Genomic DNA, 21,918 nt, shown 5'->3' with positions numbered 1-21,918 from the left:
AGAATCTGTCACCACCCCTTCCATCTCCAGCCCCACTTCCTAGCAGTTTCCCCATCCTTAACACTTCAGTCACACCCACCTTCTCACTTTTCCTGGAGGATTCCAGGCTGGTTCTGTCTTGATTTAATGACTTTCTTCCCTCAGATACATGCTGACTAGGAGTCAGTTCCCTCAAGTTTCTTTGCAAATCTCACATTATCTCAGAGGCCTTCCTTCGCCATCCTATCTAAAAGAGCATTTAATCCCTGTTGCCATTTCATCCTCTGCCATCATCTAGCCATATAGCCATGGAACTACCTGCTTATTCCATATACTCGTGATTATTATTTGTCTTCTACTTATAGCAGACAATGTGAATTTCAGGCCCAGATTTTCCTGCTGATCACCCAAAGCTGTGCCTGTTTCCCTGTCTTGTTGAGAATTACCCTCAGTCAAACAAAAACCACCTCTCCAAGTAAGGCTGAGAACCCCCAAGACTGCAAGAGTACAGAATTCCAGGCACTCTGCCTCAAAGGGCAGCATACTGTGGTATAAGTCCTTTAAATTTTTTTCTCTAGAATCATTTTGAAGCCAGTCTCAAGCTGAGAACATATTCTTTCTTTCTTAGTTTTGTTTTTCTTCTCTCCTGCCTCATCCTGCTTGTCCCATACCACTCCTCCTGAGATCCCTTCACCCTTGAATTGCTTGCAAAAGAATACACACCTCAGCCTCCGCTCCTATGGAATTTAACCCATTAGACTACTCCGGAATATATACCTTCAAAGATTAGATAACTTTCTCCTTCATTCATTATTGTATTCCCAGTATGCAAAACGGGGCTTGGACTATGTAAGTATTCAATTAAGAAATTCTGAATGACTATCTTAGTCATTAGACTCTCATTATTTTGGGTAGAGTAACATACTAGCTGACTCGAACTCTCATTCTACATCTGGGAGAAGACAGGCATACAAAAAAATAACAAGTGAAAATAAGTCGGCTTTCCAGGTTTTTCCTTTTTGCTTGCTACCATCCTAAAATTAAATTCATTAACATACATATACTATTACTATTCACCAATATTAGATTTTCTGCAATTCTATGATGATTTAGGCCATGAAAAAAACCATGATTTGTGGGCAAAATCTGGCCCTATTTTATGTCACCCAAAAGATAAGAAAATTTTTTATATTTTTAAATGGTTGAAAAGATCAAATACTATTTTAGGACACATGAAAATTGTATGAAGTACAGATTTAGTGTTGATAAAGTGGTACTGGAACTCAATAATAATTCCTTTAATGTTATCATCTGGAATTGTTTTTATGCTATAAAAGCAGAGTTGAGTAGTTGCAACAAAGAATGTAAGGCCTATACAACTTAACATACTCATTATCTTACCTACTCCATAAAATATTTGCTGATTCCACAGACTGAGACTTCCTTGTCCCACTATCCTTTGGATTCTTACACCATAACTTCAGATGATGATTTATTCCAACACAGTCTCTGGTATTGTGCCTTGCCATGTCACAGTTAGCTAAACTCTTCCCTTCAAGACAAACCTAATTCTTTCCTTTTGGGAAATTCATTATTTTCCTGGTTATGAGTTGCAAATTATCTTACTTATCCAAGGCATCCACAACTCTAAGTTCATTTGTTGTCTGGCCAAGGAAAATATTCCTAGCACACAACTTACAAATAGAAGCACTTTTTAAAACTGGAGTATATGAAAACACAATAAAAATCTCCCCATCATAACCTTGTGTACACACACATATGGTTACACAAATGGTAGGAATCTGAATCGTGTAAAACCACAGAAATGAAATGATATACCCCATTTGTGTTCAATGAATCAAAATGCAGTCTGTAAAAAATTTTAAACAAATAAAAAATTAAAAAACAAAACAAAACAAAACCTCCCACTTGGGGCAGTTTTATTGTAATATGTCTTCATTACTTAGCAGATATAGGACCTTACAATCATTAATTCCAAATGAACTGTATTTCATCATCCCTTCTAACTTGTATTTTTTAGATACAAATTTTGTTTTGTTTCTTCCACAGAAGAAAATCTCTCTCTCTCTCTCTTTCTCTCTCTCTCTCTGTGTGTTTGTGTGTGTGTGTGTGTGTGTGTGTGTGTGTGTGTGTGTTGGTGATTTCAACTAAAAGTTTAGCATCTAGTTGGAGAACTTTTAGGTTCAAAGTAGAATCTTAAACAATCTCCACAAATACTTGATATTAAAGATAAATGTAATGGCAATTTTATGAACTGTTTTAAGATTTAACTATTTCTGTTAGGAGATAGGTTAGTTCTAAGGAGTTAAAAAGCATGAGCTTATTTTCTGTATGTGCTAATTAGTTTTATGATCTTTAGCCACACAAGTTTCAGTGAAGTCCAATGTGCTGGCTCTGTGTTCACACAGAAAATAAGACAATTCAGTGGATGAAATCTGTGAAATTAATGTCATAGCTTTTACTCACAGTCTACAGCAAACTTTATTTATAAAAATATTTAGATTGCATTTTAATATTTCTAAAAGCACTATTCTAGAGTACATGGATAAATATAAGCTCAAGTAAAAATTAAAAACATTGTTGTGAATAACCAAATATTTTTTGGTTCATACATGGTATTGCTTTATTTACTCTGTAAATCTATTAAAGATTTATTAAAGAAAATAACTATATACTATAGTTAAAATGAAAATTTTTAGTTGACCTGTCGACCTACAAATTAGAATTTAAAATTTATCTATATCAAATCAGTTATATGTAATTAACTATAATTGTATTGAAAATAATATCCTGAGTATATTTATATATTTTTAAATAGTAAATAATACTATTTGAAATTATCATTTAATATTTTTAAATAATAAAGTACTATTAAATATGCATGTTTAAATAATAAAAAGTGTATTTATTTATTTTTAAGTAATAAAAGTATTGTAATGAGACCATGGGAGTATATGTCATTACCATCTCTAAAATTGATATATATTTCATACCTTATCAGTAACTGTAATCTCTTCTGTGTAATTTAGATTTTTTTGCTTAAGTTTCATACATCCAACTTGAAAAGAATTACACTATATTATAAATGTGTTTCTCATTTTTCATCCTAGAATTAAAGCTTATTTTCATGAAAAATGAGGACACATGTTACGTTTCTTTCATTAATGCTATGGGAAAAAATGAAAAACCCAAGAGAAAGCACTTAAATTTGACCTAATTAGATATCTTAATCCATCCATGTCAATATCTTTCTTCACCAAAGACTTGAATATGATATCATGGTGAAACTGTACTCTTATTTATTTTTTCCTATGGATCAAATAAGTAATAAATGTAAAACTCAAGGAAAAAAGCAAAATTTTAAGAACATATGCCAGATTTAGCTATTACTACGCAGGTATTAACATGTAGCAGAGTCAATTACTTATGTGATTAATTATTTTAAGAATAATAAAGGAGAAAAGCTGCACATGAAGATGAATAGTTCACAGTCATATCAAATGTGTGTTCCTAGAACTGGAACTCTTTGTTATTTCTACAAACTTTCTATACTTTGAAGATATCTGAACATATGGGCCAGGGTTCTTGTGCCATCTTGTAAGATTAAGGCCAAAAACCACATTCATTTATTTCACAATTTGACCTCTCACCTGCCAGATGAATATGAAAAGAATGATTCATGGATTTGGAAACAGTATTTCCAGTTTACTAGCTACTGATCATTGATAGATAATTATGTAATACATGTACCATTACCACTAGGAAGTAGAAAGTGTTGACATGGGCTCTTGACTAAATACCATAATAGAAATTAACATATTTACACATGTTAACACAGTCTTTATTTTCATTTTTAAAAATTACTTTAAATTCCTGTTGGTTCATTTTGAAAGTCAAAGGATCACTCCTTAGAAGTTCAATATCTCCACATAAACTCCACTATATATGTTTTAAGTAAGGTGTTGTTGCAAAACATAATAGAGTAGAAATAGAATAAAATAGAATCTAAAATATATTTAGATTCTCGATTTCTTCATATTCTGTATTCTAACATTTTTCTTGATTCAAACATGATAATCTTTTACTTATCTTCCCAGCCCCAAAATATCACCATGCACCAAGGTTGCTTCTCTTCTCTTTCTATGTCACTGTGAGGGTAAGCTTGTCCAATCCAGAACATTCAATATATTCCATAAAATGACAATTCACAGAGTTTTTATTCTTCCACAAGAGAAACTCACACCAGCAAGTGGTTGCTCAGTAACTCCATTTTGGAATTAAATAGAGATTTCCAGCTTAACATATCTATAACTTAAACAATTGATTTCCATCAACTTCTAAAAAGTTGCTCACTAAACTGCTTTTAATATCTTTTTAATAGATTCCAAACTTTTAGTTACTTGGGTCAAATATTTGAGGGCATTCTGATTTTAAATTTTTTCTCACAAAATAGCTGAACCATGACTTAATCTTCGTAGCTCTACCTTTAATACATGGAAATGTTTGAAGGGAAATATGTGTGTGTGTGCATTTGTGTGCAAACACACCCATGTCTATATACTTATGTTCATATTTCCAATTTCATCTTACCTCCTCTATCTTTCCAACCAGATGCTACTTTCCTCTTTGTTTTCTTTCCTTTATTCACACTGGCCCCTTAGATAATTTTCAGAACTCTTCCTAGAATCATCTTCTAGAGATGTGCATGGATAACCTCTTTCATTTAATTTAGGTCTTTGTTCAAAATATCACCTTTTTAGAGAGTCCTACCCCAACCGTCTTGTATAAAATGAAATCTTCCATCTGTCACTGTTCATTAACAGCTCTCATTATAGACAAATCATCAGTCTTCATCCTTCCCTAGAATATAAGCTTCATAAAACCAGGAACTTTGTTTCATTATCTGCTATTTTCCCAGTGACTGTTAGTCACAGAAACATGGTAGCCATTAAATCAATAAATTTTGATGGATAAATGAATCAGGCTAACACTGGAGTGGTATTAGACAGCAGGAAATGTCATGGTGGTGACATGGGAACTGTGCTATAGGGTAAACACACTGTCAAGTCTATAAGACACAACTAACATGCTGGGAATTCCAAAACATGTTAGGGTTATTGAAATTGGATTACTGTAAAAGTGTGGTAGCTGGTGTTGCAGAGTCAAGGAATGCTATGACTATTATGTACATTGCGAACCTATCATAACTTCAGATTACAGAAGTGTAGAAGAGTATTATTTACATGAAAGGTGTTATTTTAATCCTATACAAAAACAATATTATTGGTGAGGTTCTCTTTGAGATCTATCAATGAAAAGTATTAAGTACTTTGTATGAAACTAAGGAGCATCTTTGAACGGTTTAGACAGTAGGAGCAGTCAGCCTAGATTTGTTTCCTAGCTCTGTTACTCCTAGCTTTGTGGCATTAGGTAAGTCTCTTAATTTCCTAATGTGTCTGTTTTCTCATCCATCAATTCAATATATAAATAGAATAAGCTAATACATTTGTTATGAAGTTTAAGTGAATTAATGCACTTAAAACTCTTAATTAGGTCTAAAAAGTTATTATTTATAATGTCTTCTAAATTTATACTAAAATATTAAAGTATGCCATAGAAATCACTTAAAAATACTAAGGATGGCCATGCAGCACACAGGGAAAATTTTGGCTTAGAATAAATTTTATCAAACAAAGAAGAGCAAAAATGCAAAAAAAAAAAAAAATTAATCATGACATTTCAAGAATTTGAGAAGTGGGCTCTTGCCTTTAGAACGCTGAATCAATGATAAAATAAAGCCCTTCTCGTATTGACTAGGTCTCTAATCCCATCATCTCTTTACTTGCAGATGCAGTTGAAAATATAACGTTTAGGGAAGGCTTTGGTACTGAAAGGATGACAGTTCCATGATCTGAGCTAGAAACTGCACAATGGTACATTGATAGTTTTTTGTTGTTGTTCGTTTGTTTTTTTTTTTTGTGCTTTTATTTTATTTAATATAAAAAAATAATGTTCCAATAATTAAAAAAAAATTCATTTGTGGTATTGTTAGACCAGAATGCAGGGCCTAAGTTACTTAATAAGCCACCTATTACATCAGGATATTTAAGCCTTTAGAACATGTCCAAGAGTGGGCTGTTCATTAGTCGTAACTGAAAACATCAAGTGGTATTGAAATGTACCTATAGACCCACAGTCTCTAACTGATACTTATTACTAAACCCCTACTCTACATTTCTCTGTCTGTTTAAGAGTCTAGGAGACCTTGCTTTCACATATAGTCTCGTAAGCCAAGATTAAAATCAGTTAAAAAGATGCTTGCATTTAAGATGTTTTAGTATTTTTGTTCTAGTTAGAAACAACATTATTAACAAAGTTCCTTTGAGATCTATAAATAAAATATATAAACATTTTATACTAAACTATTATAGTATGGCACATTGATATAAGACTCAACACATTAAAATTTCCAGTGATTTCTCTGTATTATTTATTGATTTTTGATGGTAAGATCAACACTATGTGATATTCAGATTTTACTCTTTTCATCAATGTACTATCTATTGAATTAATGCCTTCTTTGAAAGTGGTGGCAAATTTCTTATACTAAGTATATTAGTACAATAAAATTGATGTTAATTGTTGAAAGTAACAAAAGTTAAAATGTAATACTTTTTTTAATTATAAAATTTATAAGAATGATTTTTAAAAATACCCTATTAGAGCCCCCCATTTTATTTTTGCAAAATAATGAATCATTATTATTATTCCTTCACATAACTGAAAAACTATTTAAATAATTTGATTTTTCATTGTATGAGAAGTATAGGAAATGTTTGAATACTTATTTTCTCTTTGTTTGAGTTGGAACTTTCCTAGAGGACACCAATAAGGTACCATATAGCTTTGCTGAAAAAGAATTGAAAATATTCACCCTTATGAAAATAAAATAAAATAAAATAAAATAAAATAAATAAATAAAATGAAACAAAATAAATATATCATCCCCAAAAGGAAATATTCAACACAGAGATGGTATACTCATGTGACTTTTAATGGAATCAAGATAATATTAATTACTAATAAGCAAATATTTAAGCAGAAAATGATTCTCATATTCATTCAGAAGAAAATATGTACATTTGGGAAAATTCTAAATCATTAGGGTAGAAGTGCCCATCAGGTTAAGTCTTATGACAACAACATAATATTAACTCTGCAATAAACTGACTAAATAGAAACTCTAGAAACAACTGAACATATATAGGAAAGCTTAGTAAGTGTGGAAATTTATAATGTATGAGAAAGTTGGTATTTCACTTCTTTGGGAAAGGGAAGGTTAGTGCATGTGTACATAATAACCAAAATCTACTTGAGGGAATAAATTTTTTATCTCTAGTTCCCACAAAAATTAATTATATGTTGGTCAAACTTTTCAATTTGAAAATAGTAGCACTTTAGTAGGACTTGAAGAAAATTCAAGTGGATGCATGTATTTATTCTTGCATGTACCATTTACACACTATTGTAATTTGTGTATTGATTAAATAAAATTAAAAACATGTGGATTAAATATTTAAATATGGGGTGGGCTGGTGGGGGTGGACATGTCAGGGCTGTAGGTGGTCAGCAGGAGTTGGACTCCAGGACATAAATGCTAAGCTGTTCAGTTCTGGGCTGTGCTAGCAGGACCCTTCAAAGGAAGAGCAATGACTTCAACAGCAGTTTCTCACCTGAACTTGGAGGCCCTCCACAAAGTGCTGGAATGCTCCATCTGCATGGAGTACTTCCACAGAAGATCAGCTGTGGCCCAAGGTCTTGCACTATGGCCATACCATCTGCTGCCTGGAGAAGTACCTGGAGAAGCTACTGGCTAGTAGCATCAATAGGGTCTGCTGTCCCTTTTGCAGCAAGATTACCCACATAACCAGCCTGACTCAGCTCATAGACAACCTGACAATGCTAAGGAACACTGACACAGCTGGACTCCAGGAGGCTGTGGGGCTGCTCATGTGCTGGTCCTATGGGCAGCAGCTCCCCTTGGAGTTCTACAGGAGCTGTGGTGTAGTGTTCTGTGAGCCCTCCCAAGAGGCAGACCACCAACCTCTCAACCACTGTATACTCCCTGTCGAATAGGCAGCTGAGGAGTGGCATGCTGGGACTTTGGGGAGCTTATGGAGGAGCTACAGGAGTGGAAGGTAGTTTTGGAAGGTGTCTCCAAGTAACTTCAGGCAAGGTACAAAGCAGTCCTTCAGGAATATGGGCCTGAGGAATGCAGGGTCCAGGATCAGTTGGTGTGTTCTCCAAAGTTCTTCACAGCTCTTTGGATGAAGTTGAGAAGTATAGTAGTCAAGTGGTAGAGGAGCAGAGTTACCTGCTTCACATTGCAGAGATGCAGGTTGTTTCTCACTGTGACTACTCTCTGGTCACGATCAAGCAGGTTGATGTAGCCCTACAGGAGGAGATGGCCGAGAAGGAAGAGACAGGGCTCACTGTCAACTTGTCCCTGGAGCTCACTCTGCAAGATATGTGGAGCCCCTTAAGGTAGGTCATGTTGACCCCCTCCAAATTGGGCAAACCATTAAGAAACCCTGGACAGTGAACATGGCATGGAAGATTCCTGGGCCATGGAGGCTGCAGCCTCTGCTGCCTCTACCTCTGTTAAATCTAGAAAGATGGACATGAGCCCTGAAGAAGTTGTTGCAGCCCCAGGGCCTCACCAGCTAATCAGTGAGGTTCTGAGGTGGCCACCAGTATCCAAAAGTACCTCTTTCTCAAGAAGGTAGGGGCCAAAGGCAGCACTCTAGGCATGTTCAGTCTCTATGTGACCAGTCAAGGTGAGGTGCAAGTTTTGACCCTGGCAACTATTGTAAATAAGTCTTTACTAGCAAAGGTTTTTTGAAAGAGATCCGCCACAGACCCAGTAGCATTGATAACTTTGTGCTAAGCTTCCTTGGGGCGGATTTGCCCAGTCTACTCCCCTCTCTGTGAGCATAAACTGTCATGGTCTCATTGGTGTGAGACCTCAAGGTATATACCATGGATGGCCACTGCATGGCATCTCACAGGAGCCAGCGGAACAACACATGGGGCAAAAATTCTTGCCATCCGGCCTGTTTGTGGTAACTGGTGTGGGAGGCAGAAAGATTTGGTGTTTTACTATTGACTGAGGAGCAGGAGTGGTCAAATACAACTGCCAAAAGGCACCGTCTACTTCACCAAGGGCTTGGGCCTCAATCTGGGAAACAGCCAGAATAAGCATCACTTGGAGGGTAGTTTCTCCATTGGTTTGGTGGGTCCTGAGGGCAGCTGTGTCACCAGATTAGCCACTTCTACTCGGAGAATGAGGATTTCCACTGCATTGCTGGTGTGGATGCCCATGGTGACCTCATCATGGCTGACAGTAGTAGCAAGGAAATTCTCCCTTTTCCTCGGTGTTGGGGCTATAGTGTCCTTTTTTGAGAAGGGCTTACCTGTCCAGTGGGCATTTCCCTCACTCCTAAGGGACAGTTATTGGTCTTGGACTGTTGGGATCATTTCATCAAGATCTATAACTACCATTTGAGAAGATATTCTACCCCTTAGAGAATGATAAATACCAGTTTTTTCTGCTCCCAGCCAACTTTCCTTCCCTTAGTCCTTGCTTGTTCACAATACTGTAGAGTAGACTTTACCTATGTCCTGATTCCAACTGGGTTGTTCTAGCATTTTAGAAGCTCTGTTTTTTAGTGTTTATTTGTTATTCCCTCTCCACACCCCATCCTACCCTCTACTATAATTAGAACTTTAACAGATGCATTTCTGCAAATAGAACACATGATGGTTTTAGCTGATGTTTGATTAGAAATTAGGTACTTCTAAGACTTCAGTACTGAAAATCACTTTAGGCTTTTGCCCCTGTATTTGAAATTTGCCCCTGACTCCTTGTTGATTTCTTTAGGTTTTGATGTTCTTCCCTGATCTATTGTTTCCTTCCTATTATAATGTGCTTCATCTATAATACTTTCTCTTCAACTCTGGTTGCTTTCTGAATGCATGCCCCAAGTGGAATCTGCATCACATTGCAGTGACATTTCAGACATTGCATCCCTGTAGCATGATGCTCTGGGTTTGATCACCTTCATCAGTGTGAAAGCACATTTATAGAGTGCCACCAAGAGAAAGATACACAATCCCTCAGAGAATCAGTACCTCTTGACTGGGAAATTTAGTCTCAGATTGGTCTCCATTGCAGATGTGCGAGAGTTTGACCCTAGTTGGTTGGTGTTGAAGACTTCAACCTGGAAATTGCTTGCCTTTTTAAAAGGGCACATGAATTGGAATTATACCACAGCATAGAAAAATATGAATACGCAAACAGAAATGCTAATGTAGTCAGCAAATTTAATAGCCTTTGGGGTTTACCATTTTTTTTTTCTCCATTCCACTGAACTGTGCTGAATTGTAGGAGAAATTATAACACAGGCCAGGGTCAACAAAGCAGGGAGGTAGACATGTCCATTTTCATTACTAAAACAAACACCAAAAATGTTGTATGATTACTTTGTATAGTTCTCCAGGGAGTGTATACTGTTTGGCTTCAGGATTTATTTCCATTCTTCTATTAGGCATTAAATAATTGATAACTTTCTTTAAAAAAAAGGTTTAATTATAAAAATAAAGCTATAAAATTATAAAACTTACAATTATATATCACGGACATGTATAATGTATGTTACATGTACATTTTTAAATGTGCATATGTCTATATTTGTGTAATTTTTGTAGTCTTGAGAGCAAGTGGGCCTTTTCAAACTTGGTACTAAACTTAAAAATCTTGATGAGAAAATATATTTTGATTATAAAGCAGCTAAAAATATACAAAAAAGATGAAATACACATGCAAAACTAGAAATAATATTTACAACAGATTTTTACTATAAAAATAAAATTGTCGGGAACGGAACTGGCCCGCTAGTGAGAGCCTGTCTGAACAGAGCACGCTCCGAGTCCCGGAGCTGCTGCAGTGCAGTGTACTCCTGCAAAGAACCAGCGGAGAGGCTCGATCTGCAGTCAGCCTCAGGGATAAGGTCAGGGCAGCCAGAGACCTCTTCAGGCGGCTCTGCCCACTCCGGCTGCGGGCTCTCTTCACGGGGCAATCCAAGATGGCGGCCTAGAGGGAGACTGCACCCCCGGTCGCTCCAGAACCCAGGAGTTAAGAAGGGGAGGCATTGAGAGACTCGGACTGAAGTGGAGCCACGGGTGAGTCTGCCCACTGGGTAAAGCTCAGCCCGGGTGGCAGGCCCAGATAGAGGTGGCTTAGCAGAGCCGGGCAGGGCAGCTTGAGTCTTCCCAAGGTAGTCTTCCACACTCCGGCAGTGGGCTCTTCCCACACGGCCAGCTGCACGGTGCAGGCCCACAGTGAGAGCATTTCCGCACAGAGCCAGTTCCAAAACGTGGAACCAGTAGGGGGCTAGGGGCAGTATTCTTCGAATGAGCTGCTTTATCAGATTCCTCCAAGACATCAGGCTACTGAAGGCTGGGAGGTGATACACTGGAAATCTACTGGGACACTATAAGCCAATAGTGGAAAACTGCAATATCTCAGGGTCCCACTGACAACTGACCATTATGAGAAAACAAGGGAAGAAAATGTCCCAAACAAACCTAGATATTACATCAATAAAACCCAATGACAGCAGAGCAGAAGAAATGTCAGAAAGGGAGTTCAGAATGTACGTAATTAAAACGATCAGGGAAGCTAATGAGGAGATGAAAGAGCAAATGCAGGCATTGAAGGAGGAGATGAAAGAGTAAATGCAGGCATTAAATGATCGCACCAATCAACAGTTAAAAGACCAAATACGGGAAGCAAGAGATCATTTCAATAAAGAGTTAGAGATACTGAAAAAAAAACCAAACTGAAATCCTTGAAATGAAGGAAACAATAAACCAAGTTAAAAACTCCATAGAAAGCATAACCAATAGGATAGAACACCTGGAAGACAGAACCTCAGACATTGAAGACAAAATATTTAACCTTGAAAACAAAGTGGAACAAACAGAGAAGATGGTAAGAAATCATGAACAGAATCTCCAAGAACTATGGGATATCATGAAAAGGCCAAATTTGAGAATTATTGGGATTGAGGAAGGCTTAGAGAAACAAACCAAAGGAATGAACAATCTATTCAATGAAATAATAACAGAAAATTTCCCAAATCTGAAGAACGAAATGGAAAACCAAGTACAAGAGGCTTATAGAACTCCAAACATACAAAATTACAACAGACCCACACCAAGGCACATTATTATGAAAATACCTAACATACAAAATAAAGACAGAATTTTAAAGGCTGCGAGAGAAAAGAATCAAATTACATTCAGAGGGAAACCAATAAGAATATCAGCAGATTTTTCAATCCAGACCCTAAAAGCTAGAAGGGCCTGGAACAACATATACCAAGCCCTGAAAGAAAATGGATGCCAACCAAGAATCTTATACCCAGCAAAACTTACCTTCAAATTTGACGATGAAATAAGATCCTTCCATGATAAACAAAAGCTAAAGGAATTTACAAAAAGAAAGCCAGCATTACAGAACATTCTCAGCAAAATATTCCATGAGGAAGAGATGAAAAACAACGATGCAAATCAGCAACAGGAGGCGCTAGCCTAAAGGAATAGCCAAATAAAGGAGAAACCAAATCATGTCAAAAACAAATATGAGTCAATTGACTGGGAATACAAATCATATCACAATAATAACCCTGAATGTTAATGGCCTGAATTCATCAATCAAAAGACACAGACTGGCAGATTGGATTAAAAAGAAAAATCCAACAATATGCTGCCTGCAAGAGACTCACCTCATAGAAAGAGACACCCATAGACTAAAGGTGAAAGGATGGGGAAAAACATACCATGCACACGGACACAGCAAAAAAGCTGGAGTATCCATCCTCATCTCAGATAATGTGGACTTCAAACCAAAACTAGTCAGAAGGGATAAAGAAGGACATTACATGCTGCTTAAGGGAAGCATAAATCAGCAAGACATAACAATCATAAATATCTATGCCCCGAACATTGGCTCATCCACGTACGTCAAACAAATCCTTCTCAATTCCAGAAATCAAATAGACCACAACACAATAATACTAGGCGATTTTAACACACCTCTCTCACCACTGGATAGATCGTCCAAACAAAAATTGAATAAAGAAACTATAGATCTCAACAACACAATCAGCAATTTAGACTTAACGGACATATATAGAATATACCATCCAACAAAGAATGAATACACTTTCTTCTCAGCAGCACATGGATCCTTCTCTAAAATAGACCATATTTTATGCCACAAAGCTACTGTTAGTAAATACAAGAAGATAGAGATACTACCTTGTACTCTATCAGATCATAATGGATTGAAATTAGAAATAAATGACAGAATAAAAAACAGAAACTTCTCCAATACCTGGAGACTAAATAATACACTATTATATGATGAATGGATAACAGAAGACATCAGGAGGGAAATAAAAAAATTCTTAGAAGTAAACGAGAACAAAGACACATCATATCAAAATCTCTGGGACACTATGAAAGCAGTACTTAGAGGAAGATTTATTTCATGGGGTGCATTCAAAAAAAGAAGTAGAAATCAACAAATAAACGAGTTAACACTACAGCTCAAAGCACTAGAAAAAGAAGAGCAGACCAATACCAAAAGTAGTAGAAGACAGGAAATAGTTAAAATCAGAGCCGAAATCAACGAAATCGAAACAAAAGAAACAATCGGAAAAATTAATAAAATAAATAGTTGGTTCTTTGAAAAAATAAATAAAATTGATAAACCCTTAGCCACACTAACAAAGAGAAAGAGGGAGAAAACTCAAATTACTAAAATTCGGAATGAACAAGGAAACATCACAACAGACACGAGTGAAATACAAAACATAATTAGAAGCTATTTCGAAAATCTATACTCCAACAAAACAGAAAACCTTGAAGACATCAACAAATTTCTAGAGACATATGAACTACCTAAACTGAACGAGGAGGACATACACAACTTAAATAAACCAATTTCAAGCAATGAAATAGAAGAGGTCATCAAAAGCCTACCAACAAAGAAAAGTCCAGGACCAGATGGGTTCTCAGCCGAGTTCTATAAAACCTTTAAAGAAGAGCTCATTCCAATACTCCTCAAACTATTCCATGAAATAGAAGAGGAGGGAACCCTACCAAACTCGTTCTATGAAGCCAATATCACCCTGATACCTAAACCAGACAGAGACACATCAAGGAAAGAAAATTTCAGACCAATATCCTTAATGAACATCGATGCAAAAATTCTCAACAAAATTTTAGCAAATCGCATACAAATATATATTAAAAAGATAGTGCACCACGATCAAGTGGGTTTTATCCCAGGGATGCAAGGTTGGTTCAACATTCGGAAATCAATAAATGTCATTCACCATATCAACAGACTTAAAGTTAAGAATCACATGATTATTTCAATAGATGCAGAAAAAGCATTTGATAAAATACAGCATCCCTTCATGCTCAAAACACTAGAAAAAATTGGGGTAATGGGAACATTCCTAAACATTATAAAGGCCATCTACGCTAAGCCCATGGCTAATATCATTCTAAATGGTGAAAAACTGAAAGCGTTCCCCCTAAAAACTGGAACAAGGCAGGGATGCCCTCTTTCACTGCTTCTATTCAACATCGTCCTTGAGACTCTAGCCAGAGCAATCAGACAAACCAAAGAAATTAAAGGGATACGAATAGGAAAAGAAGAACTCAAACTATCCCTGTTCGCTGATGACATGATTATATATTTAGAGGAACCTGGAAATTCCACCAGAAAACTTTTAGAACTCATAAGTGAATTCAGTAAAGTAGCAGGTTTCAAGATCAATGCTCATAAATCCAATGCATTTTTATACATAAGTGATGAATCTTCAGAAAGAGAAATTAGGAAAACTACTCCATTCACAATAGCATCGAAAAAAATAAAATACTTGGGAATCAATCTCACAAAAGAGGTGAAAGACCTCTACAATGAGAACTACAGAACACTAAAGAAAGAAATTCAAGAAAACCTTAGAAGATGGAAAGATCTCCCATGTTCCTGGATAGGCAGAATTAATATCGTCAAAATGGCTATACTACCTAAAGTTCTATACAGATTCAATGCAATTCCAATTAAAATCCCAATGATGTACCTCGCAGAAATAGAGCAAGCAATTATGAAATTCATCTGGAAGAATAAAAAACCTAGAATAGCTAAAGCAATCCTCAGTAGCAAGAGCGAAGCAGGGGGTATTGCAATACCAGATCTTCAACTCTACTACAAAGCAATAGTAACAAAAACGGCATGGTATTGGTACTAAAATAGACAGGTAGATCAATGGTACAGAATAGAGGACATGGACACAAACCCAAATAAATACAATTTTCTCATACTAGACAAAGGTTCCAACAATATGCAATGGAGAAAAGATAGCCTCTTCAACAAATGGTGCTGGGAAAACTGGAAAACTATATGCAATAGAATGAAACTAAACCCCTATCTCTCACCCTACACAAAACTCAACTCAAAATGGATCAAGGACCTCGGAATCAGACCAGAGACCCTGCATCTTATAGAAGAAAAAGTAGGTCCAAATCTTCAACTTGTTGGCTCAGGATCAGATTTCCTTAACAGGACTCCCATAGCACAAGAAATAAAAGCAAGAATAAACAACTGGGATAGATTCAAACTAAAAAGCTTTCTCTCAGCAAAGGAAACTATCAGAAATGTGAAGAGAGAGCCTACAGAGTGGGAGAATATTTTTGCCAACCATACCTCAGATAGAGCGCTAATTTCCAGAATCTATAAAGAACTCAAAAAACTCTACACGAAGAATACAAATAATCCAATCAACAAATGGGCTAAGGAAATGAACAGACACTTCACAGAAGAAGATGTACAAGTAATCACCAGATATATGAAAAAATGTTCAACATCCCTAGTAATAAGGGAAATGCAAATCAAAACCACCCTAAGATTTCATCTCACCCCAATTAGAATGGCGATTATCAAGAATACAAGCAACAATAGGTGTTGGCGAGGATGTGGTGAAAAAGGAACACTCATACATTGCTGGTGGGGTTGCAAATTAGTGCAACCACTCTGGAAAGCAGTGTGGAGATTCCTCAGAAAGCTTGGAATGGAAACACCATTTGACCCAGCTATCCCACTCCTTGGCCTATACCCAAAGGACTTAAAATCAGCATACTACAGAGATACAGCCACATCAATGTTCATTGCTGCTCAATTCACCATAGCCAGATTGTGGAACCAACCTAGATGCCCTTCAGTTGATGAATGGATAAAGAAACTGTGGCATATTTATACAATGGAATATTACTCCGCAGTGAAGAATGATAAAATTATGGCATTTGTAGGCAAATGGTCGAAATTGGAGAATATCATGCTAAGTGAGATAAGCCAATCTCAAAAAACTAAAGGACAAATGATCTCGCTGATAAGCGGATGAGGACATATAATGGGGGGTGGGAGGGGCTAGCATTAGGTTTAGGGTTAGGTTTAGAGTTAGGCTAAGGAGAGCAGTAAGAATGAAGGAAAGAAGGACTGTGTAGAGGGAAAAGAGGGGTGGGAGGGGTGGGAGGGGTGGGAGGGGTGGGAGGGGTGGGGGGGAGGGGAAAAATATAATAAACATCATTACCCTATGTAAACGTAAAAAAAATAAGTAAATAAAAAAAAATAAATAAATAAATAAAATTGTCATAATATGTGAATATAGAAAAACAAACTTCCCAATGAACAAATGGGCACAAGCCATAAAAAACTCATTAAAAACTAATTACGTATTTCTCCCCTATTGAATTGGCATTATAGATCATTTTAATATTGCTGAAAGTATTATAAAATGTTGATATAAATAGAAACTGGTAAATATTGTTTGGAGTACAGTGTAGGAATATAAATCATAATTTAAAATATGTATATGTTTATTTGCTTGGAATTTCACTTTTATTTTTTTCTTTATATCGTAAGGAAATAATCAGGCAAGTGATCAAATCCTATGTACAAAGATATGACTCACACTCCTTTTTATTGAAAATTTGATAATCTAAATGTCTAATAATAGGGGATTTGGTTTAAAAATACCTAGTGTATTCAAATGGTGGAATAATTTGTAACCATTAAAAAAAACTTCCACATTGAAATCTCTCATATTTCTGCTAGAAAGAAAACTGGGTAGCAAAAGGTAAGAAAAATATGATATTAATTTGATTAAATGTTTACGTCCAAATATCTGTGTTTGTATGTGTGTGGTTTGTGTGCATGTGTGTGTTACATGTATACTAACAATTTGTTAATGTAATTTATTTCTTGCAGTGAATGAGTCAAATAAAGTTTCAACTCTCATGGAACATATGTTCCACAGAGGAAAGTTCAATAAAAAACAACTAGGCATACAAATTAGGAAGATAAATTCAAAGTTGATCTGTCACACACACAAAAGAAATAATTACTGCCTTAGGAGAAATGATAAGCATTTACAAAGGGGATTCTAAAATGATGTCTTTGAACTGAGATATAAATGAATAGAAAAAACCAGTTATGAGAGGACTATGAAATAAAGCCTTGTAGGAAGAGGTGACAAACAGCAAGGACAAGAACTCTAAAACCAGAATAGACTTGCAGAACTGAAGCAGAAAGCCTATGTTATGGAGGCACCTGATCAAAGAGAAGGGAGAGATTCTGAGTCTTGAGCTGTTTGATAGCCCTGGTAGGTCATGAGCATAAAACAATAAAATAAAATGGAAATTATAATCCCAGTGCAATGTAGAAAGAAACAGGACTTCATTTCAGAGGGAAAAAAAATTTATTTAAAAAATTATCTTCCATTGAAAAGTAAAATTTCAGATAGACTTTCCACATTGCCTTCCTTAAACAACACTGTTTTGTCTTCCCCAACAGTTTAATTTCACAGAGATTTTGGATTCATTGAATCACAGATAATTGTAAAGCTTTCAAAATTAGAAGAAATGTTCCATTAAGGGCCCAGTGATTATGTTTATTAGTATTTGTGGTCTGATTTGTATTTGGTAAAGAATGCTATTACAGTGTAATCTCATGCATTTTAACAGCTGTGTTATTTCAAATCATTGGAAGAAAGCTGTAAACTGAGTCTCCTATATTAACAGAGATTCCCTAAAAACAGTAGATAGCAACAATCAATTTTATTTTAAGGGACTCCACAGAAATTAGTTTAACTGTATAATTAGCTTAATTGTTCCTGCACGCCATTGTTGCTTCATACTAACTCAGCTAAATAGATCTCAGTTGTAATTTTTTTTAACAAATAATGATTTTGTCAAAATAACTTAAGAAAACTTCTTATGTGGTTCATTGATTTACAAGTACCTTCTAACCACATTTTTCTTAATTTTACAGAAATTGTTGGATAACTCCCCAAATCCTTAGTCTGTTGTTTCCCAAATACATTTTAAACATGTTAAACCATTTCTAATTTGATTTTAAATTATATTGCCATCTTCTGTATTTTAATACTTCAAAAAATTAAAAATAAAATAATTAAAATTAATATGATTTGTTAACACATTTCCATCTAATTTCTATTTTGATATTGTCTTTAACTACACATCTGCTATTAAAAATCAATAGGTTCAAAGAAGGCCATTAGACATGGGTTAAAAGATATAAGTATTTTAGTGTGATAATTTTCTAGGGTTGTAGAAACAACAGAATAATATAATTGATAGCTTCACATAAAAGATAAAAGTGACTATGCAATTCTCCATTAGAAGAGCACTATACTGTAGAACCTTTTCACGTTTAATTAATATTAACAAATGTAGCTTCCCTAGATAAAATCACATTTTAAAAAATGCTCAATGCTTTTCTGCATGTCTACGATAATACTTATGTGCTATATATTAATCACCTTTTTTTAATTTAAGCCACATCATGGTTTAGAGAGTATTTTATTGGATCAGTATTAGATAATCTCTAATTTTGACTTCGTATTTTTCCATTTCTAGAAAACCACATTTGTTTTGAAAATTTTTAGATAAGCTATGTTCAATAGAAATATAATGTGAGTTACACATGTACCTAAATATAGAATTTATAATTTTTAAGAATAAATAGATGATATTCATTTTAATGAAACACTTTATGTAGCTTACTATGCCAGAAATACAACTTCAACCTGAGGCAGTAGCCACATTTCAAATGCTCAGTATCCATCTCTGGCTAGTAGCTCTCAGATTGAACAGTACAGTTGAGAATATGCATTGGTCTGTGACTCAAAGAGCCCCAACAGACTACAGTTTCTCCAAAATAGAAACTATATTTTCAGCTAACAAAAATGGTTAGCAATGTGAAGAAAAGTCAATTGATTGAACAATTTCATGTCATGACCAAACAACCAATTGAATCATCTTGTTTGGTCTGGTGTTTTACAGTTTACCTTTCAGTAGGGAGCTTTGGTCTGTGTGGACAAAATTTCTTATGCCCCAAGTACCTATTATATTATTGTACTGAGATGTTTCCAGTTCCCCACTGGTACTGCTTACCATTCCACATTCTCTCAGGCCTATGATTTCAAGCACAGACCAAAAAGAAAATTCTTCTATTTGAAATACATTTCTTCTTTGTATCGGTGGCCCAAACTTCACTTGTCCTCAATGTCTGGACTAAATAACATAAAATCTAACTTAGATTTCAACAGGCAAAATTAGTTGACTTCTCAGTAGTGATGTTTCAATGGCATTATGTTTATGTCTTTCATAACCACTTGTAGTGTCATGTCTATTTGAAGTTTTTTAATTGTCTCCCTTTTCTCTCCACCCAAATGAATTATGGATACTCTGTGACTCTTATCTATTTTTACCAACTTGGCACTGAATAGAGGCCAGACACTAGATAGGTTCTGAGTAAATATCTTTACATTATATTTATTTTCTATCCCAAAATATTGTTTACTTTGACTTTTTAAAAAGATAACTTAAGTTGATGAATGGATAAAGAAACTGTGGCATATTTATACAATGGAATATTACTCCGCAATGAAGAATGATAAAATTATGGCATTTGTAGGCAAATGGACGAAATTGGAGAATATCATGCTAAGTGAGATAAGCCAATCTCAAAAAACTAAAGGACGAATGATCTCGCTGATAAGCGGATGAGGACATATAATGGGGGTTGGGAGGGGTTAGCATTAGGTTTAGGGTTAGGTTTAGAGTTAGGCTAAGGAGAGCGGTAAGAATGAAGGAAAGAAGGACAGTATAGAGGGTAAAGAGGGGTGGGAGGGGTGGGGGGGAAGGGAAAAAAATAAACATCATTACCCTATGTAAACGTTAAAAATAAATAAATAAACAACAAAAAAAGATAACTTAAAGGGAAAATTGAGAATTGTGATTTTTTGGTGATTATTACAAATTTCCAAGTTGTCTGGACTTTTTATATGCATACAGACAGGTAATTTGATTTGCATTTATGGTGGGATCTGCTATTGTCCTCTACTTCATATGATCTCATTGCAGCTCACATTTTAGAGGGCCATGGATGGTCAAGGTTACTCTCACCAAAAAGAAACATTTACTATCATTGAGTTTTGTTGAATATTTTACAGCTTTTTTTCCATCAATAAATCATTATATATGCCCCTTTTTATGTTGTTCCATGTGTTTATACCTTAGTCCCTCAAAAATATTATAATTTTATAAGTGTAATGACTATATTATTTTTATTCCATACTCCCTATTTTGCCAAGCAGCATTAAGGGCATAGAATAGGTGTGAACTCAAGAAGCTCAATTCACAATAGCTAGATTGTAGAACCAACTAAATGCCCTTCAATAGAAAAATGGATAAAGCAACTGTGGTATATATACACAAAGAATATTATTCAGCCATAAAGAATAAAATTATGACATTTGCAGGTAAATGGATGGAGCTGGAGAATATCATGCTAAGTGAGATAAACCATTCCCAAAAAACTAAGGGCCAAATATTTTCTCTGATAAGTGAATGCTGATACATAATGGGGGGTGGTAGGGAAGAATGGAGGAACTTTGGATTGTGAAGAGGGAAATGAGGGGAGGGGAAGAGTCAGGGAGAAGGAAAGATGGTGGAATGAGACAAACATCATTACCCTATGTACATGTATGATTACACAAATGGTATGACTCTACATTGTTTACAACCAGAAAAATGAAAAGTTGTATTCCATTTGCATACAATGGATCAAAATGAATTCTACTAAATAGAACAAATAATAAAAAAGAAAGAAATTCTCGATGAACCCACAATATTTCTGCCTAACAATTATGTTTAATATTGAAAGTTTACCAAATAGCAACAGAGCTAAACGATTTTAAACCATATGATTTGTATACTCCCCTTAATTATTTAAAAGAATGTTGAATGTGTCTTTCAATTTTTAGTCCATTCAGCATATGGGGTGCTACAAGGTTTAGGAAATGTATGAGATACTAAATGTGCATTAGTGAATACGAGACATGATTCCACCCTTGTATATTTTGTAGTATAATAATAAATATAAACAACAAAAAAGTAACAAAGAGCTATAAAATAATTGGTCTTAATTCTGTGAAGGAGCAAATGGTGTGGGACAGAACAAGGAGAGACTAGACAGATGAAGTGAACAAGGCATCTACAAACAGAGGATCCTTAAACTGAGATTTGAAGGGTTAAGAATGAATTGTTGTGTGAAGAGCAGGATAAAGAGCTTTCTGATGAGAGGATACCATGTTTAACAGAATTTAATGCACAGAGGGAATTAAAAGATGGCAGGGGATGGCATGAAAAGAATGTGGAATTGTGGACAAAGCACAGGATTATTCTGGGATGTATATG

General features: G+C 35.3%; 1 protein-coding gene and 1 pseudogene across 6 annotated transcripts in view; both read left to right on the top strand.

Moving 5' to 3' along the window:
• Ppfia2 (PTPRF interacting protein alpha 2) overlaps nt 1-21,918 on the top strand; it is a 462,148-nt gene that overhangs the window by 38,230 nt on the left and 402,000 nt on the right. The gene's annotated exons all lie outside the window — the stretch shown is intronic.
• LOC124983626 (E3 ubiquitin-protein ligase TRIM32-like) lies at nt 7,710-9,585 on the top strand (annotated as a pseudogene).

Source organism: Sciurus carolinensis, chromosome 4, assembly GCF_902686445.1.
Source record: "Sciurus carolinensis chromosome 4, mSciCar1.2, whole genome shotgun sequence".
NCBI classification, from domain to species: domain Eukaryota; kingdom Metazoa; phylum Chordata; class Mammalia; order Rodentia; family Sciuridae; genus Sciurus; species Sciurus carolinensis.
This window is presented reverse-complemented; position numbering and strand designations above follow the sequence as displayed.